Source organism: Sorex fumeus, unplaced genomic scaffold, assembly GCF_029834395.1.
Source record: "Sorex fumeus unplaced genomic scaffold, SorFum_2.1 ptg000009l, whole genome shotgun sequence".
Classification (NCBI taxonomy): domain Eukaryota; kingdom Metazoa; phylum Chordata; class Mammalia; order Eulipotyphla; family Soricidae; genus Sorex; species Sorex fumeus.
Window position 1 is genome coordinate 9,405,936 of NW_026606066.1, and position 24,254 is coordinate 9,430,189.

Consider the following 24,254-nt stretch of genomic DNA (forward strand, 5'->3'; position numbering starts at 1 on the left):
TAAATAAAAAGCAGGTATATAGAATAGGAGCAAAAACGCAGTGGATAACTTGCCTTGCAAATGAGCTACATGGGTTCAATCCCCAGCACCATGTATCGTCCCTTAACTCACACTACAGTTGAGTCCCAAGATCAGAGCTAGATAAAAGTTCTGAGCAAATCCAGTGTGATCCCAAAAACAAAAAACAAAAAAAAAAAAAGAAAAGAAAAAGAAATAAAAGGTACAATCTGGGGAGGAGGGACACCTGAAAGAGTGACTACAGAGATCATGGGAGTAGAGAGAATTGAGAGGTAGAGTAGGGGAACAGAGGAAACTTCTTTTTGACGGCCAACACTTCAGCAACGTGTAAATCAGGATCACACTTTGAAAGTGTTGGAATAATTAATACTGAAAACAAGTAAGTTTACCGCCTAATCAGGACGCAATTCTATTCAAAAATTACTGAGAACTGAATCTGGAAAAAACCTGAGTGCCCAAGAACAGATGACTGGTTAAAGAAACTTTGGTACATCTACACAATGGAGTACTATATAGCTGTTAGAAAAGATGAAGTCATGAAATTTACATACAAGTGGTACTACATGGAAAGTATCATGCTAAGCGAAATGAGTCAGGAAGAGAGGATAGACATAGAAAGATTGCATTCATCTGGGGGATATAAAGTAACAAAATAGGAGATTAATACCCAAGAATAGCCGAGATCAGTACCAGGAGGATTACTCCATAGCTTAGAGGCAAGCCGGGCACTCTAGGGTAAAGGACAGCTCAGATAGAGAAGGGAGCACCAAATAAAGGGTGTTTGGGTGTTTGGAGGATGCTCCCAGGAGGGGAGATGCATGTTGAAAGTAGACTATGGACTGAACATGATTGACACTCAATGCCACTGTTGCAGACAACAACACCCAAAAGGAGAGAGATAACAAAAGGGAATGCCCTGCCACGGAGGCAGGGTGGGATGGGGGGATGGGTGTGGGAGGGATACTGGGATCCATAATGGTGGAAAATGGGCACTGGTGGAGGGATGGGTATATGATCGTTGTATAATCGAAACCCAAGCACAAAAATTTGTAAATCTACAACTGGGGTTTCACTAATAAAAATTTTTTAAAAAAATTACTGAGAACTTTCTTCTGAAGACACTTAATATTTTTCATGTATTTAACAAATTTTTCACCAATATGACAGCGTTGAGAATGATGAGGAAGGAGAGGCTGATAAAATCTCAAGGCCAAACTAGGCTGCCAAAACGAAGAAAGACAAAAGTGATTGTACTTTCAATGCACACATCAGATGGGTCCATCGAGAACCTGATGGTACAAGCGCGAAAGATCAAATACGACATCATTGGTCTCACCGAGACAAGAGACAAGAACACATCAATCACATCATGCCATTTTCAACACTGGAGAAGAACTGTTCCTCAGAACATGCAACAAAAGAGGCGTCAGAGGCGTTGGTGTCCTTGTCAACACAAACTTGGCCATGAACATTGATTCATTCGAATGCCTGACAACCCGAATCAGATGATTACACTTGAATAGATGTGACTCATTGCTGGCAGTTTCTATCTTCATTGTCTACGCACCAACATCCAATTATGATGAAGGAGAAATTGATAAGTTCTACATGGAACTGTAGAAGTTCTATAAAGAAGACCAAACCTTCTACAAATCATTGTTGGTGATTTTAATGCCAAGATAGGACCGAGAAGATCAGCCGAAGAACTTCATATCGGGACCTATGGCCTAGAATGGAACGAACAGGGTGAGAGACTGTCTGAGTTCATTATGTTGACCAAGACCATCCATGGTAACTCACAGCTCCAGAAGGCCGAATCAAAACGTTGGACATGGGACTCTCTCAGTGGACGGTTCCACAACAAAATAGGCCACATCATATTCAGTTGACGGTTTTGCCTGACCAATGTTGTTGTTGTCCCAAAATTCCAAATGGGATTGGACCACCGTCTCCTTCATGCAAAATTCTACTTCACGGAGAAGGGAGAAAGGGTTACAAAGTTAAAGAAGAGAACTCCCAGAACAACCACCAATTGGGAGTTCTTTGGCACTTTTGCAGCAACATGGGAAGATGCCATTGTTGACAACATTGATGAGGAATACGATCAACTGATTCAGCACCTCCATGATTGTGCGAGGGAAGCCAAGAGAGAGATAGCCACAAAAAAAAACAACTGTCTTTGAAAACTCTTGAGCTTATTCGCCAGCGTGGTTTGGTGCATGTCTCAGGCAACCGCAAGTGAATGTCCGAGCTTGCAAAGCAATGCAGAGAAGTGATAAAGGAAGACTTCAAAGAGAGAAGAGCAGAAGTGCTAGTAGATGTGGCAGAAGCCAGGAAAAGCATTCATAATGCCCGCCTGTACTTCACCAACTACAAGACCAAGATGACTGCCCTCTGACGTCCTGATGGATCTATCATATCTTCCAGAAGGGCAATGGAGAAGATTATCCATGATTTCTATTCAGATCTCTTTGATAACCACGTCCACCTGCCAACATACCAAATTCCACAGGATGGATATGACATTCCCAATGGTCTCCCTTCCGAAATCCGACACAACATTTTGTCAGTAAAGAAACAAACAGCACCCGGCCCAGACAAGGTCAGACCAGAACACCTGAAGAACCTGCCGTCAGTACTCATTAATACGCTGGCTCGACTCTTCACACACTACCTGTCTGAATGCAAGGTTCTGTCCCAATGAAAAACCAGAGGACTGTACTACTGTACAAGAAGGGAGACATCTACGACATTGGCAACTATTGCCCAATCTGCCTATTGTCTGTCATCTACAAGCTGTTCACTCAAGTCATACTGAATAGGATTGGCAGAACACTAGATGAAGGACAATCATGCAAACAAGTCAAGTTCCAAAAGGATTCAGCACCATCGACCATATCCGGATGATAACCAGGCTCATGGAGGCTTCTCAGGAGTTAAAGATTCCTCTCTAACGTTCATTGATATAAAGAAGGCCTTTGATTCTGTTGAGATGGAAGCGGTCATTGAAGCCCTAGCCAATCAGGGTATTCAAACTCAATACATCAGGATCCTCCATGAGCAGTATTATGGATTCACTACCAGGATCTAACCATTCTATAAAGAAGTGATCATCAATGTTAAGAGAGGGATTCGGCAGGGTGGTACCATTTCACCAAAACTCTTCAGTGCCACCCTCGAGAACAACATATGACGATTGAAATGGGAAGGAATGGGAGTGAGGATTGATGGTCGGCAACTATACCACCTCTGCTTTGCTGATGACATCATTCTAATAACACCAAACATTAGCCAAGCGGCACACATGCTGGCCGACTTCAACCATGAGTGTGGAAAAGTCGGACTACAATCTGAAGGTCGGACTACAAGCTGAATCTTACGAAATCAATGTTTATGAAAAACAGGCTCGATCCTGAAGCTCCATTCGCTCTCAATGGAATGACCATCTCTGAATGCAACAGTTATGTGTACCTAGGTCGAGAAATCAACATGATAAATGACCTGGCACCTGAGTTGCACAGGAAGAAGAGAGCAGCTTGGAATGCCTTCAAGAGCATCGAAGAAAGAGCTAAGAGGACAAAGAATCTCCTGACTCTGGGCACATCTCTTCAATGTTCCAATGTTCTTCCTGCATTAACATACGCCTCAGAGACCTGGGCCCTACGAAAACAGGATGAAAACACTATTCAGGTCTCCCAAAGAAGAATAGAAAGAGCTATGCTTGGACTATCACGTTTCACTCAAATGAGAGAAAGAATCTGGAGTTCTGACCTCCCTCTACGATAGAGAATCAGGGAAGCTGTCTTGTTTGCCAGGGCATCGAAAATCAGATGGGCTGGACACGTAATGAGATTTGGAGACAACTGCTGGACTAGAGCCATTACTGACTGGATTCCACGGGACATCAAAAGACCGTGTGGCCGCCCACCTACAAGATGCACAGACTTTTTTGTCAGGATCCTAAATGATCGGTTTGAGGCTCTTCATGTTCCTTGAATGAACAGACACCATTGGGCGACACTAGCACGTGACAGGGACAAATGAAGATGTTACTGGTGCCTGCTTGAGCAAATTGATGATTAAGAGGAAGTCAAGTGATCAAGTGATCAAGTGATCTTATGCCTCTTTCTGTGTTACTCAGAGTCTCTTTAGAAACACAAGGGCTAGCAGAGAAATATGAAGTTCCAAGAGCAGTGTTTCTCAAAGTGTGATTCCTTGGCTTACTTGGTGAGACTATCTTGGGGAGCTTGTTTAAAAGGAATATCCTCAATCCCATCCAGGCCTGTTCAACAAAATCTTTATGATCAAATGCCTAGGAGTCTGAATTTTAATAAGTTTCCAAGTGATTCTTTTTAATATGTTTTAAGTTTAATGTTGTTCTTGGTGTTGTTGTTGTTGTTGTTGTGGGGTGGGGGCAGAAGTTCTGGAGACTTATTCCTGGCTCTGAGCTCCTGGATAATGCCTGTTGATTCTCAAGGGATCATAAGGGATGCTAGAAATTGAACCCAGTCAGTCAGAGGCGAAGCAAGTGCCTTCCACTCTCAATTCTCTGTATTATCTCTCCAGCCCCAGATTCAAGGTGATTCTTATGGCAGCAAGCCAGCAGTTGTCTGAGTATTGCCTTTCAGAACCACAATCTTAGCTCATGTCTAGTCCAGGGAGTCTTGTGCATGACTGCTCACCCACATCCTGTTTTTAATCAGTGGTTTGTCTATAATTTTAAACTAAAATAAAATTGTCACACACAGTGGTGAGGAAATTACAACTGTCTTCAAGTTCAGTAAGTAAAGATCAAATTTAAAAATTTTAAAAAAGTAAGTGAAGATCAAATCTGCATCCATTACCTTCTTTATTTTGCCTACCTTTATTAAGAAAACACTACAAAACTTCATTAATAGATTATTTAATGGTGAAGAATGTAGTTCACATAATTAAGTAGTTTTAGAATATTAAATTTCTATCTAATTTCTTTCTTTCTCCAGTTTAGCTAAAGTAGTGATGAGGTTTGAAGATACATTGGCAGAGTAACTCTACATTCTGTACATTTGAGAACAAGACAATTACATTGTAATTTTACCCTCCAGATAGTGTAAATAGAAATAGTGTTTTCTCATTTCCTCTCTGGCATTGTGGATTTATTAGTGTTGAAGATTCAGGTAGGAAACAACTATGGTCAGGATGGAAGCCAGTTTCTTCAAACATCCTTTAGAAAAGAAAATGTGTACTAAGCAAATTTTGATCATTCATCTGTGCACCAGCATTCATTAATGTCAAATTTGTAATCTGACCCTAAAACTATTAGACTATATTTGCCAAATTGACAGTTTAAAAAATAGAGGAAATCTTATTTCTAATTACATATGCTTTCATTAATAATTTTATAATATCCCTTATTACAATCTGACTTAATGTCATGAAAAAAAGCTATTTTCACTCTTTCCTTAAGTGATACACACACACACACATATATATATACATCACACATATATATATACATATATATATATATATATCCTTTCTAGCTCCAGTCTGAATTAAATGATCCTTAAAATAGACTCTTAAAGTATATCAGCTACCTTTAACTTAATATTTTCATATACTCTATACGTATGTTTTTGACACAATTCTAAGTATTAATATGAGGAATTTTGGAGTTTCTGACAGTTCCCATTAATTTGAATTGGCTCCAAATTGTTCATTGAACTGGATAATAAAGAGACAAATGAAAATTAAACTTACATGCTCTGTTGCTTATCAAAAAGCTTGCCTCATCAATAAGTGACTTTTTTAATCTGGAAACTGCAGAAATATAAGAAGGAAGGAAAATTGGATGCAACACCAATGATGAGTTCAGTCATATGCCAAGGAAAGACTAATAGACCACAATGATATCACAAAACAAAGCTCTACCATTGTGTATTTAGCAATGGAAGGTTTCCTTTTCAGTCTTTCAGGTTTGGAAACATGACACTGTTAACTAACACCATTATTATTTTTTTATATATATTTTCTGGAGCAATAGCACAGCAGTAGGGTATTTTGCCTTGCGTGCAGACAGCCTGGCCGAGCTGGGTTCGATTCCTCCACCCCTCTTGGAGAGCCCGGCAAGCTACTGAGAGTATCTCGCACGCAGGGCAAAGCCTGTCAAGCTACCTGTGATTAAGGATATATAATATCAATATGCCAAACACAGTAACAACAAGTCTCAAAATGGAGACGTAACTGGGCCTGTTTGAGCAAATCGATGAACAATGGGAGGACAGTGCTACAGTGCTTTATCTGTATTTTCTCTTTGATTATTTTATTACTTGTGTTATGCAGTTATAATGTATATTTATTTTTATTTATTCTGCTAAAGACAGTCTTTCATACTATATTAATTCACATTTTAAAGGGTTTTATTAAAGCATCAGTCACTAAGTCTTCAAATATAAGCTTGCTTTAATTTTACTCATTTTTTATTTTTAAATCCTTAAAGATTGGGGTCAGAGCAATAGCATAGCAGCTAGGGCATTTGCCTTGCACGCGGCCAACCTGGGTTCGATTCCTCAGCCCCTCTTGGAGAGCACGGCAAGCTACCGAGAGATTAGGTCCACACAGCAAAGCTGGCAAGCTACCCGAATTCAATATGCCAAAAAATAACAAGTCTCACAATAGGGACTCTACTAGTGCCTGCTTGAGCAAATTGATGAACGGGAGGACAGTGCTAAAGTGGTATCCTTAAAGATCATCCATTTGATATAAATTGGACATTTTATTTCTCTCCACTCTATGCTTAGTAATTCTCTCTCCCCATCAAGGGATAATTTTTTTCTTAAAATAATGTAGATTTTTCCATCTATAAATGTGTTTTGTATGATGCTATGTATGAAGATTTATTGTTTCGATGACAATGTCTTTAGAATAAAATTGTGCCTATATTTAAATCTTGTGAGTCAATGTTAAGATGCTGGTATTTTTCTATTTTTTATTTTTATTTCTTTCGTCAACTTCAGGTTTATTTTTAAAATATTTTAGGGGCTGCAGAGATAGTACAGTGGGTAGGATGCTTGCCTTGCACACAGCTGACCCGGATTTAATCCCATATGGTCCCTTGAGCCCCACCAGGAGTGATTCCTGAGTGCAGAGCCAGGAGTAAGCCCTGAGAACATTCTGGTAGGCTTTCTCACAAAAAACTAAAAACTGAACCAAAAACCTTTAGAACAGTTTTAGACATACCAAAAATTATGAAGATAGTGGTACAAAGAATCATATATAACTATTTTATTTCTTGTATGTTTGAAATTTTATATGCATTCTGTGTACTGTTTATAATTAATAAAATAATACTGATATAATATTAACTACATTCCACTCTTCTTTTGTAATTTCATTTACTCAATATATTTTATGTTTCGGGACGCCACCCTGATTACCAAATTATATTAAGTCATCATGTCTAGTTAGATATCTTTTGACTGACAATTTTTTTATTAATTGACTTGTTTTTGACAGTTTAAGGAAATATCAGTTAGTATTTTATAAAATGTCTCCCAGTTTGAATAGTCTCATGTTTCCTAATTATTAAATTCATTCAGAGATAAAGTATCATTCAAAACTCATTTTACCACAGATACATGTTCTCAACATAATCTGTGATTACAAATTTAATACCATGACTTTAATAACATGGTTTGAATTTTTTTGCAAGCATATCTGTTTGGCAATTATTTTTTTCTGTCTTTTCTTTTTTTTTTTTTTTTTTTCAATTTTTTTTTTCCCTTTATTTTATTTTATTTTTTTTAAAGTTGTAGATTTACAATTTTTTGTGCTTTGGTTTCAATTATACAATGATCAGATACCCATCCCTCCACCAGTGCCCATTTTCCACCACCATGGATAATATCCCTCCCACCCCCATCCCCCCATCCCCCCGTCTCTGTGGCAGGGCAATCCCCTGTGTTCTCTCTCTCCTTTTGGGTGTTGTGGTCTGCAAAAGAGGCATTGAGTGGCAAACATGTTCAGTCCATAGTCTACTTTCGACATGCATCTCCCCTCCTGGGAGGATCCTCCAAACATCCTTTATTTGGTGCCCTTTCTCTATCTGAATAGCCCTTTCCTCTAGGATACCCGGTTGGCCTCTAAGTTATGGAGTAATCCTCCTGGTGCTGATCTCAGCTATTCTTGGGTATTAATCTCATACTTTGTTACTTTATATCCCCCAGATGAATGCAATCTTTCTATGTCTATCCCTCTCTTTCTGACTCATTTCGCTTAGCATGATACTTTCCATATTGTACCACTTGTATGTAAATTTCATGACTTCATCTTTTCTAAGAGCTACATAGTACTCCATTGTGTAGATGTACCAAAGTTTCTTTAACCAGTCATCTGTTCTTGGGCATTCAGGTTTCTTCCAGTTTCTGGCTATTGTAAAGAGGGCTGCAATGAACAAACAAGTGCAGATGTCACTTCGACTATACATTTTTGCCTCTCTGGGATATATTCCCAGGAGTGGTATTGCTGGGTCAAATGGGAGCTCAATTTCTAATTTTTTGAGAATCGTCCATACGGTTTTCCAGAAGGGCTGAACCAGTGGACATTCCCACCAACAGTGAAGGAGTGTCCCTTTCTCGCCACATCCACGCCAGCATCGGTTGCTTTTGTTCTTTTGAATTTGGGCCAGTCTCTGAGGTGTGAGATGGTATCTCATTGTGGTTTTGATCTGCATCTCCCTGATGATTAATGATGTAGAGCATTTTCTCATGTGCTTTTTTGCCATTCGGATTTCTTCTTTGAGAAAGTTTCTGTTCATTTCATTGCCCCATTTTTGGATGGGGTTGGATGTTTTCTTCTTGTGGAGTTTAACCAGTATTTTGTATATCCTGGATATCAACCCCTTGTCAGATGTGTATTCGGTGAATATCCTTTCCCATTCTGTAGACTGTCTTTGTATTTTGGTCACTGTTTCTTTGGAGGTGCAGAAGCTTCTTAGTTTAAGATAGTCCCATTTATCTATCTCTGTTTTCACTTGCTCGGCCAGTGGCGTGGCATTTTTGAAGATACCATTAGCTTCAATGTCATGGAGGGTTTTGCCAACTTTATCTTCAATGTACCTTATGGTTTCTGGTCTGATGTTGAGGTCTTTAATCCATTTTGATCTTACTTTTGTATATGGTGTTAGGCAGAGTTCTGAGCCTATTTTTTTGCATGTAGCCGTCCAGTGATGCCAACACAATTTATTAAAGAGGCTTTCCTTACTCCACTTCACATTACTTGCACCTTTATCAAAGATTAGATGAGCATATGATTGAGGAGAGATGTCAGTGTATTCAACCCTGTTCCATTGGTCTGCAGTTCTGCCTTTGTTCCAGTACCATGCTGTTTTAATTATTACTGCTTTGTAGTACAGTTTGAAGTTCGGGAGGTTGATTCCTCCCATTTTCTTTTTCCCAAGAATTGCTTTAGCTATTCGTGGGGGCTTATTGTTCCATATAAATTTCAAGAGTGTTTGCTCCATTTCTTTGAAGAATGTCATGGGTATCCTTATAGGGATTGCATTGAATTTATACAATGCTTTCGGTAGTATTGCCATTTTGACAATGTTAAGTCTCCCGACCCATGAGCAGGGGATATCTTTCCATTTCCTCATGTCCTCTTTTATTTCCTGAAGTAGCGTTTTGTAGTTTTCTTTGTACAGGTCCTTTACTTCCTTAGTTAAGCTGATTCCTAGGTACTTGATTTTCTGGGGCACAATTGTGAATGGGATTGTTTTTTTCATGTTGCTTTCTTCTCTCTCACTGTTTGCGTATAGGAAAGCCATGGACTTTTGGGTATTGATTTTATAACCTGCAACTTTACTATACGAGTCTATTGTTTCTAAGAGTTTTTTGGTGGAAGTTATTGGGTTCTCTAAGTAGAGTATCATATCATCTGCGAATAGTGAGAGCTTGATTTCTTCCTTTCCTACCTGAATGCCCTTAATATCTTTTTCCTGCCTAATCGCTATTGCAAGTATTTCCAGTACTATATTGAACAGCAGTGGAGAGAGTGGGCATCCCTGTCTCGTCCCTGATCTTAGAGGGAAGGCTCTCAGTTTTTCCCCATTGAGGATGATGCTTGCTGTAGGCTTGTGGTAGATGGCTTTAATTATGTTGAGGAAGGTCCCCTCTATACCCATTTTGGCTAGGGTTTTCATCATAAAGGGGTGCTGGATCTTATCAAATGCTTTCTCTGCATCTATTGATATGATCATATGCTTTTTATCTTTTCTTTTGTTGATATGGTTGATTATGTTGATTGATTTCCGAATGTTGAACCATCCTTGCATCCCTGGGATGAATCCTACTTGGTCATGGTGTATGATCTTTTTGATGAGTAGTTGGATTCTATTTGCTAGTAGTTTGTTGAGGATCTTTGCATCTGTGTTCATCAGGGATATCGGCCTGTAATTCTCTTTCTTTGTGGTATCTCTGTCTGCTTTTGGTATCAGTGTGATATTTGCTTCGTAGAAACTGTTTGGAAGTGTTTTTGATATTTCAATTTCGTGGAAAAGCTTAAAGAGTATTGGGAGTAAGTCCTCTTTAAAGATTTGGAAGAATTCACTAGTGAATCCATCCGGGCCAGGACTTTTGTGCTTGGGGAGACTTTTTATTACCATTTCAATTTCCTTGATGGTGATAGGTCTGTTCAGGTATTCCAGGTCTTCTTGGTTCAGCCTTGGGAGTCTGTAGGAGTCTAGGAATTTATCCATTTCCTCGAGGTTTTGATGTTCCGTGGCATAAAGCTTCTCAAAGTACTCCCTGAGGATCCTCTGAATTTCTGTGGTTTCTGTTGTAATGACCCCCTTTTCATTTCTGATTCGGTTGATTAGGGTTTTCTCTCTCCCTTTCTTTGTGAGTTTTGCTAGAGGCTTATCGATCTTGTTAATTTTCTCAAAGAACCAGCTCTTGGTTTCATTGATCTTTCGGATTGTTTTTTGGGTTTCCATCTCGTTAATCTCTGCTCTGAGTTTTATTATTTCCTTTCTCCTGTTCGGGTTGTGCTCCTTTTTTTGGTCCTTCTCCAAGCTCTTAAGCTGTGACGTTAGGTTACTTATGTGTGCTCGCTCCTCCTTCCTGAGGAATGCTTGTAGAGCTATAAACTTTCCTCTTAACACAGCCTTTGCTGTGTCCCATAAGTTTTGGTAACTCGTGTTCTCATTTTCATTCGTTTCTAGGAATCTTTTGATTTCCTCTTTGATTTCCTGCCTAATCCACTCGTTGTTCAATAGTGCACTGTTTAATTTCCAGGTGTTTGATTTAGTTTTCTGTTTTTGTGTGTGATTTACTTCTAATTTCAGCGCATTATGGTCTGAGAAGATTGTTGATACAATCTCTACCTTCTTAATTTTATGGAGGCATGTTTTGTGGCTCAGCATGTGGTCTATCTTGGAGAATGTTCCATGTACGCTTGAGAAGAATGTGTATTCAGCTTTTTGTGGATGAAGTGTCCTGTATATATCTACTAAGTCCCTTTCTTCCATTGTTTCCCTCAAATGAAGTATGTCCTTGCTAAGCTTGAGTCTGGTTGATCTATCAAGAGGTGACAAAGCAGTGTTGAAGTCTCCCACTAGTATTGTGTTGCTACTGATGTCTTTTTCCAAATCTATGAGTAGTTGTTTTAAGTACTTTGCTGGTCTCTCATTAGGTGCATATACATTTATTATTGTAAGTTCTTCCTGTTGTACAGATCCTCTGATCAATAAGTAATGGCCTTCACTGTCTCTTATGACCTTCCTCACTCTGAAATCAATGTGGTCTGATATAAGGATGGCTACCCCAGCTTTTTTATGGGAGCTGTTTGCCTGTAGGATTGTTTTCCAGCCTTTGACTCTGAGTCTGTGTTTGCTTTGACTATTGAGATGCGTTTCTTGCAGGCAGCAGAATGTTGGGTTCAATTTTCTAATCCATCCTGCCACTCTATGTCTTTTAATTGGTGCGTTTAGCCCATTGACATTGAGAGAGATTATTGTTATGGGATTTTGTCCCATTGTTATGTTAAAATTGGGTGTATTTGAGGGGCCTTTCTTGCCTTAAAGTAGCCCATTTAGTTGTTCTTGTAACCATGGTTTTGAGTCAATGAAGTTCCTGAGCTGTTGTTTGTCTGTGAAACTGTGTGTTGTTCCTTCTATTATGAATGAGAGTCTTGCTGGGAAAAGTATTTTGGGGGAGGCATTTATTTCATTGAGTTTTTTTACTATGTCCCACCACTGTTTTCGGGCCATGAGGGTTTCATCAGAAAAATCAGCTGTGAATTTTAAGGATGCTCCTTTGTAAGAGATTTCTTTCTTCGATCTTGCTGCTTTCAGAATTTTGTCTCTGTCTAAGGTTTTGGTCATTTTGATCAGAATGTGTCTTGGGGTATTTTTATTCGGATTTCTTCTAGCTGGTACCCTTCGGGCCTCCTGAATGTGGTCACAAGTTTTCTTCAGCTCTGGAAATGTTGTAGCAATGATGTCTTTGACAGTTTCTTCTTCATCGAGGTTTTCTTCCTGTCCCTCTGGGACTCCAATAATTCTTATGTTACCCCTCTTGGCTTCATCACGATCTTCTCTTGCCATCTGTTCCCGAATTGTGAGTCTCTTTTCCATTTTCTGCTCTTTTCGGGAGAGTCTCTGAACTTCATCTTCGAGCTCACTGATTCTGTTCTCAGCCGCTGTTACTCTGCTGCTGAGGCCTTCCACTGAGCTTTTCAATTCGCCTAGGAGATTTTTCAGGTCTGACATTTCTGATTGCATTTTCCTCATTTCTGCCTTTAGATCCTCTTGTCTTCTATTGGCATTGCTTTCCATTGTTTCTTTTAATTCCCTAAGCATCCTAAGTAGCTCCCTTCTGAATTCCTTGTCAGAGAGGTTGTCTAACACTACAGTACTGTTGGTGTCATCTGGGCTAGACTCTTCAATATGAATGTTTGGTGGGCTTTTGCGTTGCTTTACCATTGTGAGAGGTGTGGTTTAGTCCTTCACGTTCAGTGTTACTATTCTGCTTGATATGCAGTGTGAGTTAAGATAGGCTTATGAGTTATTGGCAACTGTATTTCTAGTGGCTGAGCTAAAATAGAGAAGTTTCCATCTAAGAAGTTAGCTTATGGTTCCTATGGCATATGTAGTGGGAAAATATTTCGCGGCCGCGTTAGCGGCCGCGGCTCCGGAAAGAGTCCCTGGCACTGGGCGAGGAGTTGGGAATATCTCCTGTTTGGAATTGGAGCCGTTCAGCTTTGTTGCCCAGAGCTGGGCCTCTGTGCCCGTCCCTCGCGGCTCAGGGGTTGAAAACCGGCTGTCTCGGGGCTGTTTCTAGCTGCGCGTGCCCAGAGAGGAACCCAGGCCCTTGGGGGCGGGCTGTACCTGTTGGAATTGGAGCCGTTCAGCTTTGTTGCCCAGAGCTGGGCCTCTGTGCCCGTCCCACGCGGCTCAGGGGTTGAAAACCGGCTGTCTCGGGGCTGTTTCTAGCTGCGCGTGCCCAGAGAGGAACCCAGGCCCTTGGGGGCGGGCTGTACCTGTTGGAATTGGAGCCGTTCAGCTTTGTTGCCCAGAGCTGGGCCTCTGTGCCCGTCCCACGCGGATCAGGGGTTGAAAACCGGCTGTCTCGGGGCTGTTTCTAGCTGCGCGTGCCCAGAGAGGAACCCAGGCCCTTGGGGGGCGGGCTGTACCTGTTGGAATTGGAGCCGTTCAGCTTTGTTGCCCAGAGCTGGGCCTCTGTGCCCGTCCCGCGCGGATCAGGGGTTGAAAACCGGCTGTCTCGGGGCTGTTTCTAGCTGCGCGTGCCCAGAGAGGAACCCAGGCCCTTGGGGGGCGGGCTGTACCTGTTGGAATTGGAGCCGTTCAGCTTTGTTGCCCAGAGCTGGGCCTCTGTGCCCGTCCCACGCGGCTCAGGGGTTGAAAACCGGCTGTCTCGGGGCTGTTTCTAGCTGCGCGTGCCCAGAGAGGAACCCAGGCCCTTGGGGGCGGGCTGTACCTGTTGGAATTGGAGCCGTTCAGCTTTGTTGCCCAGAGCTGGGCCTCTGTGCCCGTCCCGCGCGGCTCAGGGGTTGAAAACCGGCTGTCTCGGGGCTGTTTCTAGCTGCGCGTGCCCAGAGAGGAACCCAGGCCCTTGGGGGCGGGCTGTACCTGTTGGAATTGGAGCCGTTCAGCTTTGTTGCCCAGAGCTGGGCCTCTGTGCCCGTCCCACGCGGCTCAGGGGTTGAAAACCGGCTCTTTTTCTGTCTTTTCAATGTTACAATCTTTGAAATAAAGACTCCACCTACGCGTAAGGAATGGAGAGTTACATCTTATCTCCTGGAGGGTGAAAAATGTCTACATAAATTACATGTAATTCATTTGCATATAATTGTGTCTTTACCATTTAAAATTTATTGGTCATCTAAATATGAATTTATGCACATTACATTATATTTCATATTATAACATTGTATTCTTCATTTGTTGTCCATTCTGGTACATATTTAATCATGGAGACTCAAACAATAGGCTTTTGCATCTCTTTACTATATTTCAACTATGTGAAATTTTGTTTATTTTTATATTTTTTATATTCTGTAGCCACAAAATACTTCAGGTTTTCCTTGTACATTTCCTGTTTGAATTCTAGAATCAGTGTTTTCTCTAAATTTTTTTCTCTGTTTTTTATAGTGGAAAATAGTATTAGGATCCAAGACCATAGTGCTTGCTGTATTCATTGCTACAAGGATCTCTAAGCCGACAAAGATAATGTATGTATGCTAACCTGTTTATACAAAATATCAGTGGTTTCTTTGTGTAATTCCTGTATCTATATTAAGCTAATATTGAGTGTAAACTGATGTCTCCAATATTACTCCATTTTCACATGGATCATCCTAGCCTCTTCCCCGGCTTAACTGTAAACCCTATTCCAATAATGAGAAACAAGACATCTAGCATTACCTACTTATTTATTAATAGTCTAGTTCCCATATATATAAATAGAAGTTTATGTATCAAAATGGTTAATTGATACTCTCATTGGAAATAATCTTTTCAACTGTAGTACACATGTATACTTCTATTTTATCTTAAATTTTATAGACTAACTTATTTCCCAAGTCACTTAGTCAGCTCCTTTTTCTTCCACTTTGTTAAGTAAGTTGTTGTATATATTAGTAACATAATTAAGTTGTCATATTTCACTTTCCATGCTGGGATCCCCCAATCTTCTCAGTGGGTTTTTACTAATTTGCATATATTGAGTCATATATTCTCTGTGCTGTAAAGTTCTGTGGGTTTTGACAAATGCACAGTATAGTGTATCCACAATTACAATATTATGCAGAATAATTTTACCATTGTTGCCTTGATCATCTCAAACTGTCATCACAAAATTTCAAGGACTACTAGTCTTAAGCACAAAGCTTTTTTATTTCTAGTAAATCACACCACCTTTATGACTTAAACTAAATTATTAACTAACTTCAATTACATTAATGCTTGGTGGTCATTATAATATAAATTGTGGGATCAAAAATGGGGACATAAAATATAACTCCATAACATTTTTACCTGAAACCTCACCAAAACTAAACATGCACATCCTTTGGGGGGTAAAGAGATTACATAGTGCTTGCTTTACATATGGGTTCAACCCAGTTCAATCTCCAGCATCCTGTATGGCCCCCACAAGCACTGCCAGTAATTCCTAAGTGCAGAAACAGGAGTAATCCATGAACATTGCCGATGGGTATGGTCCAAAAATAAACAAATATACAAAAAATTCATGCCTTTCTCACATACAAAATATAATTCTTTCATCCTAACTATCTCCAATATCCTAAGCAGTTTGAAATATAATGTCAAGTCTCATTTCAATATCACATACTAAGATATGAATGAGTTTTAAATTATGATTAATTCTGAGATAACATCCCCCTGCAGCATTAAACCAATGAATCCAGACAAGTATTTCAGAACAATAAGATAGCTTTCACCTTTCAAAAGGGAGGAATCAGAGTGAAGAATGTAGTGACATGTCTTAATAAAATACAAAAACTAGTAAAGTAAAATCCAGTAGATTTTAAGGTTTAAAAAGTCTTTGGTTAAATGATCCACCTTCTGGAGCCATCTGGGTAGGAATAAAACCAGATGCTATCCAGAGAAGCAAACTAGCCTGTAAAAAGTCAAAAGTCTCACTCTTTAAAAACAGTGTGTGGGAGTCAGTGTACAGAGGCAAAGGGGAGCGACGATGCATTCAGATCATCTCTAAATTATCTTCAGTCTCATGGCCCCTTATTTTAACCCACATTCTTTCTGTTCACTTAATAACATGTTTTCTCTCTTCTTGCAAGCCTGAAAATATTTCAAATATTTATATTCTAGATCCTTTTTGCCTAACAATCAATTTTACAAATGTCTCCTCTCTTATTTACCATGAGCACTACAGAGAACCTAAGTCATACCTTTAATATCTTGCTTAATTTTCTCCTCTGATACATATTCAATCTTATTGCCCACAAGTTCAACCTTTCAGAAAATGACATGACACAGTTTAGCCAAGTTCTTTGCCTTCTTAAAAGAAGAATTGTCTTTATAGGACCAGAACAATGAAATAGTAGGTAGGGCATTTTTCTTGCACGTAACCAACACAGATTTGATTCACAGACATCTCATATGCTCCCCTGAGCATTGCTGGGAGGATTTTCTGAGTGCAGACCCAGAAGTAACCCCTTAGCACTATAAGGTTTGACCCCAAAACCAAAAATCAGAAATAACCAAAAAGAATTGTCATTGCTTTATTATCCAATACCATGTTCCCTATTCATTTAATAGCATACCAAAAGCACTTTAATGAAGCACTTTAGTGCTTCTTTTTCTAATAACATTGTCTCTGATCATTTATGTATTCTCTAATAGGATGAAGTCTTTCTTCTAGCACTCCTCCTTTCTTTCTTAAATCTCACAATATTCACTTTTAATATCCATATTCATACCAACAAATAGCCTAGTGCTTTTACAGCAAGCTCCTCAAAATCCAGTACCTTTTACCATCAATTAGATCCAAAGCTTCTTTCTCGTTTTAAGATATTTGTAAAGACGCTACCTCCTCTCTATACCAAAGTCTGTATTAGTCAGCAAGCCATAAACATTACCACATAATGGGTAGATTGAACAAAAGAATTTTTTCTCACAGGTCTGGAGACTAGTAAGTGCAAGATCAGGGTTTCAGCAAAGTTCAGTTTCTGGTGAGCGTGCTCTTTCTGTCTTAGCAAATGACTGCTTCGTCCTCGAGTGGCCTTCCCACCTTCAAGCCTCTGCTGGGTAATCAGCCTCCAGAAATGTGACAAAAAAGAGTTTTTTTCCCCCCCCGCCACCTCATTTGTGGTACTTTAGAAGACAGCCCAAATGGACTAAAAAAACTCTAAAATTCACCAATGCCATCCATCTGTTCAATCTACACACATAGACAGCACACACACACACACACAGACTCACACACTATATCCACACGCTGAAACTAGTGATGTCTTTACTACTACTATAGTGTTGCCTTTTCCAGAATAGCATAAACATGGAATCGTACAGTACATAGTCTTTTCAGTCAATCATTCTTAGGAACATTGCATCGAAGATTCTTCTCTTTTTTATCCCATACTAGCCCATTTTAATAGCTGAATTTCAAGTACACCATTGCTTTTTAATTCATTAGCCTATAAAAGGGCATTTTAATTACCTTCAAAATTTATTTAGAGTAAGACTGCAACAAATATTTGAATGTGGGTTATTTGGTGGACATATATTTTCACATCCTTTGGGTAAGCACTTAGATATGTGATCGTTGAATCATATGGTAAAACTATCTCCAATTTTTGTTAAAACAAAATCAAAGTCCTAAGTTGCCTTTCAAAGTGGCTATAGAATTTTTTCATCTTTATGGCAATGAAAGAGTTACTCTTTCTGTTGTGTCAGTTCACAACCCTATCAACCCTTAATTTTCTCAGATATTTTTGGCTAGCTATTCCAATCTAATAAATATGCAGTAACTAATTCCATATTTAAATTTTAAACTCTTGAATGATAAAATTATATAGTGGGCACTTTTAGAACATTTATTTGCCACGTATATCAGCAATGAAGATGCATCTATTCAGATATTTTGAATATTTTATTTGGTTTACTTGTGTTCTTATTTTTGAACTTTAGAAGTTTTGGGGGAGGGTTTGGCACAGATTTTGGATGCGAGTGCTTTCTCAGATAAATGTTTTGCAAATATTTTCTCCCTGTTTATGACCTTCCTTCTGATTCTCCTAACACTGTCTTTCCTGAAACAGAATTTTTGAATATCAATGAAGTTATAAGTAGTTTCTTTCATAATTTATTCTTTCAGTGTATGGAAAATTATTTACATGTCCAAATGCAATGATAAACACACTTACTTTTGCACTATTTTCTAGAAAGCTTATACTTTTTTATGTTTTACATCTAAGTCTATAACCCATTTTAGTTAACTTTCTTTAGTTAACTTTGGTGAAATGTATAATTTCGCATTTGAATATACATTGTTACACAATTGCTTGTTGGAACACTTTCTCCTTTATTCTTATTCTTTTGTCAAGATAAGAACAGACACTTATTCTGTTTTATTATCTGTGTGTGTATTTCTTTGCCAATGTCAGTTTTAATTATTGTTGGTTTTCAGAAAGTCTTAAATTTGTATAATGTTTTTTCTCCAGATGTGTTCTTCTTCAGCATTATATTGGCTATTCTAGGTTGTTTGCCTTCCCTTTCTCAATAGCTACACAATAGCTTGCGGGAATTTATACTGAACCTTATTAAGAGTTGATATTTTAACATTATTGAGTGTTTCAATCTATAAAGACATAGTATTAATGCAGTTATTTGACATTTCTTAAATTTCTTTCAACAGAGTTTTAGTTTCCACGTGTATAGATTTTGTGCATTTTTTTCTCATTTTACCAAAGTGTTTCATTTTTGGTACCATTTTAAGTTACATTATTTGCTTAGTTTTCAAATCCAGTTGTACATTGCTGTTGGTATCAGAAATCTACTGCTTTTGTAGTATTTTTATAATGTAATCTTGATTTACTCACATATTCACTCCAGATTTTTGTAGTTATTGTTGTTTATTGGTCATTTATATATAAATAACAATGTCATCTATTATCAACAGTTCATTTATTTGTTTCCAGGCCACAGAAAGCAAAAGAGTGCAGTTGGTGGGGAGCTTATCTTGTACCTGGATGACCCAGGTTGGAACCGCAGCATCACGTATGGTTCCAAGTGTCACCAGAAGTAATCCCTGAGCACCATGGCACGTGAACCCAAAATCAAACCAAAAATAATTCTTTCTCAATTTCTGTACCTTTTATTGTTCTTCCTTATCTTATTATATTTGCTATGGCTTTCAGTACAATGTTAAATAGAAGTGCTAGAAAGGACTTTCTTGGCTTGTACCCTTGTGCCTGGTCAAGATTCTCATCATTGCAACACAGACTCTAAGATTTTTGACACGTTCTTTGTCAATGACAGGGGATTATCCTTTATGCCTGAAATATACATGCTTTATCCAATTTCAAACTATTTCATTTATAAAGTCTTGAAAATCCTTCTTTCTATGATACCTCTGGATTTCTGCTGATGGTTGATTATTTTCTTCTGTTCTTTGAAAATTTTATTATTAGGGTATTTCTTTATTATATGATTTAATTCCTGTCCTCTACTTCTAAAAGTGTACCCATAGGGGTAAAATCCATAGTACAATGGACAGAGCATTTGCCTTGCACACAACTAACTTCGGTTCAATCATTAGCACCCCATCTGATGGGGTCACCCCAAGAATCACTAACAGTGGTTCCAGAACACAGAGCTAGCTTCACCAGATAATCCCAAAATAAGCAAATAAACAATAATCCCACAAAAAGTGACAACTGAGCATGCAAATAACTGAAATGAATCAAATATATTTAGATTCTCTGAGCAGAATTTAAAAGAAAATGATTACTTTATTTTATTCTTCAAAAATTGTATCATTTAATGCATCTAGGATACAAATTTGAAAGGTCAAATAGACCTGGATCCATTTCCCAACTCATGTTTTGAGCTAGTTGTATAATCTTGATTAGATTTTTTTGCTTCAGAAATCTTTAATACTACCATCTCTTTAAATAAAATAAAATAATAGCATCTCTTTTTTTGTCTAAGTGTTTTATTGATTATTCAATCTACTGTCTACTGTCCTCCCATTTTTCATCGATTTGCTTGAGCGGGCCCAGTAATGTCTCCATTTTGAGACTTGTTGTTACTGTGTTTGGCATATTAAATACGTCATGGGTAGCTTGCCAGGCTTTGGCGCGCAGGCGAGATACTCTTGGTAGCTTGCCGGGCTCTCAGAGAGGGGTGGAGGAATCGAACCCGGCTCGGCCGGGCTGTCTGCATGCAAGGCAAACGCCCTACCACTGTGCTATCACTCTAGCCCGACTACTCAATAATTTTTAATTATTTTTGTTTGTGAATTCCTTGAAGGTATTGTGAGCAGATTCTTCAGTACCTCCCTATTCCTCACCTCCTGACTAAACCCTAATACTTGAGTATGCATAACTCCTGTGGTTATGTCTAATAAACAGAACAAAGCACAAATGATCAAATATCACAACTGTGGCCTATTATACTATATGACAAATATGATAGGATATCACTTATTCGGTTACATCACATTTATACTGAACTTGTTTGAAGTCTTTTTCTCGCTCTTCATTGCTGACTTTTTTAAAAAGCAAGTTTCTATGAGTCCTATGGTCACAGGAAAATATTCTGAGAAGGGCTGGAGCAACAGTATAACGGGAAGGGCATTTGCCTTGCATGCAGCTGACCCAGGTTCGATCCCCAGCACCCAATATCTACCCCTGAGCACTGCCAGATGTAATTCCTGAGTGCAGACCAGGAGTAACCCCTGTGCATCGCCAGGTGTGAACCCTCTGCATCCCCACAAAAAAGCATTCTGACAATTTCCTGGGCAATATAGTAGCCCATTCCGTAACCAAACCTCAAGTGATAATGAATTCTTATCAGGCTTGATGGTAGCCTTATAAAACCTTAAGCAAACCCAGCTAAGTTTTACATATTCCTGACACATAGCACTTTTGTGATATAATGTATTTATACAAGGAGTGTGTTAAAGAGAAAGAGAAGGCTAAAATAAGGGAAACTCCCAATTAAGTTGCTTTTTAAGGATCTCAAAGAGATAGATACCAATGAATATCCCAAGGATTTTTTTTTCAATTGCTTTTAGGAGTCATTTCATTCAACTAAAGATGGAGAGAGAACAGGAAGAAATTTCTGACTCTGAAGAATAACATTCTCTATTTCAGAAAGGTATCAAAGTTTTATTTTATTGCCTTAAATTTCATAGGGAAATAAATATAAAATGCCAGTATGCTTGTGAAGTGAAGAGGTAAATATTGCTAATGTATATGATTTATTATATTTAGATTATACACTTCCATAAATACTTATTTGTTCTTGTCTTGATCTCACAACTATGTCCAAATGTGATTTCTTCATTAAAAGCTGTGATTTTTAGGGGCGAAAGAGATAGCACAGTGGGTAAGGTGTTTGCCTTGCACACGGCCAACCAAGGTTCGATTCCCAGCATCCCATATGGTCCCCTGAGCACCGCCAGGGGTGGCTCCTGGCTCCTGAGTGCAGAGCCAGGAGTAACCTCTGTGCATCACCGGGTGTGACTCAAAAAGAAAAAAAAACTGTAATTCTTAGATATTGTTTTCATCATTCCCCTAAGATATGTAGTAAATAAAAAGTATAAAGTTATGACAAATGTTCATTGCAAAAATACACTTTCAACGTTTGATACAGTAGTATTTCTTTAGTCATATGACAAATTTCTAACATATTTGATCCAATTGGTTTATTGTTACCATACAAGAAAAATTCATTTTTATAAATTTGTAAAATAATGCAATTTACCAATGTTACATAGCTGATAATTTTAAATAAAAATAGTCTTAATTTTTCAATTATTTCTCAGTAAATTACATCAAAATGAGTCACTATGTAGCACTTAAGTTAGACTGTCTGAAAAGTTATGCTGTGAGAAATTTACCCTCATTTCCACTAAATACATAGTTTTCTCACAATTTGTAAACACACAGACCATAGCATAAACTTACTTCCTGTGGTTTGTTTAAAAAGCACCCCCCCCATCAGAATAGATACATCTAACTTTTGACTTTAATTCTTGTAATAAATTATACTGAAACTTATTTTTTCCCGTTAGTGCATCCTTTTTGGGTTTGACTCTTAACAGTAAAAAAAGAAGTATTGGACTACATTTACCATTTAAATCTACAATAAGTAATAATGACCTATGTTATGATTTACCAGATGACTTGTTCTCAAAATAATCCTTTGTAGAAGACTTTGAAGCCATGGTTTCTCAAACAAATATAATATATCTCTCTCCTGCAATTAGTAGAGTAGGACAAGAAATTGTGCATTTATGTAAGATATATTTAATATGATAATTCTAGCCTGCCATGAGAAATAAGTATTATAAATCAAATATAAGCTCTTCATTGAAAATGCACTATAATTATTTACTTCCAAATATCTAAAAATGTATAGGCACCAGAAGAAAGTCATTATACATGATTTGTTTTCCTATTTAATAAAGAGAATATTCTTACCTATAGAATATATCTACAATTGTATATTTTAAATATCCCTACTAGTGGGATAGAGTCCTGTCCTGTTTAACTGCATAAAAGACAAAAAGACAAACAATATTTAGAGAAATAAGTCAAGAAATGCCTGCAACAACTGACCAAGGAATTCTCCAAATTCCCACTTCTTCATCTGTGCACCTAACACCTGTGCACTGTTAAGCCAGAAACGCATGGAAAGGTCTTTTGACTTTCAATAAGGGGAAGACCGTACTGCACTGGTCCTGTGATGCATACTGCATACTGATTTACATGCAAATCAGTCTGATTGCCTATTTGATGTTTATAAGTTTGGAGAGATAATAGAAAGTGAATAATTTTATATCTTTATTATTTATTTTCTAATCTGTAAGTTTACCTTTTGATTCTTTTCAAAAATTGATTCATTTCTTAGCACTGTAGCACTGTCCTCCCATTTTTCATTGATTTGCTCAAGCAGGCACCAGTTTTTGGCATATCAAATACTCCATAGGGAGGTTGCCAGGCTCTGCGGTGTGGGCGAGATACTCTCGGTAGCTTGCCGGGCTCTCCAAGAGGGATGGAGGAATCAAACCTGGGTTAGCCACTTGCAAGGCAAACCCTCTACCCGCTGTGCTATTGCTCCAGCTCATTTCATTTCATTTCTTAATTAGTTTAATGAGTTGCAGCAGTTACATCCAGTCACTATAAAATATCTCTGTTCTTCCTAAACACACACCACACACACAGGCATGCACACACTTACTCCTGCATGCACACACACACACATGCACGCATACACACACAGAGCATAAAGTCAGTAGAACTATTTTGCTTTGTCCAGATTATCTGCTCTAGTATATAGGAAAAAGTAGTTGTATTACCACTACAGAAAAATCACTAAAGGGTAATGAATGAAAACATAAGTGAAAGTCTGAAAGTAATGTGATATAATTTTAAAAGGACTATTGAGACAGTTATTTGAAATACATGATATGAAGGAGAGATGTGGAAACATTTACAGAAGAAAACTTTTTTCCCTAAGTCTTTTTCCAATTTTACACATTTACATAAAATTAATAATAATCACAAAGTTGTAGAACTTGTCATCACCTTCAAACATAGTTAAAAAGGTTAGAAAAATGATATTTCCACCTATTTGGCTTAGACATTCTTGAAATAGCACCTGATAACTATCTTTCTCAACATGCACCTTAAAAATCTTTCTACAGATTTCATCATGCTTATTTCATGATACTTGCAAAAAATCCAGCTTCCCCTGCTGTAAGCTCCCACAGATGTTAAAAAATGACTGGTGATCATTTTTATTTATAATTCTTCATAGATTTGAACAGAAATAGATTTTTGGGTGGTGCTCAGGGCTTACTACCACACATGGCAGAGATCAAATATGACCTCCTACATGCAAAGCTTGCATGCAGCCCTTAGAGTTCTCTCTCCTGCCCTGAGCAAAAATATTTTAAATAGTCTATTAGTAAGCTTTCCCCTATGCTGTAGAACTGCTCTGTAGCACTGTTCTCCCGTTGTTCATCGATTTA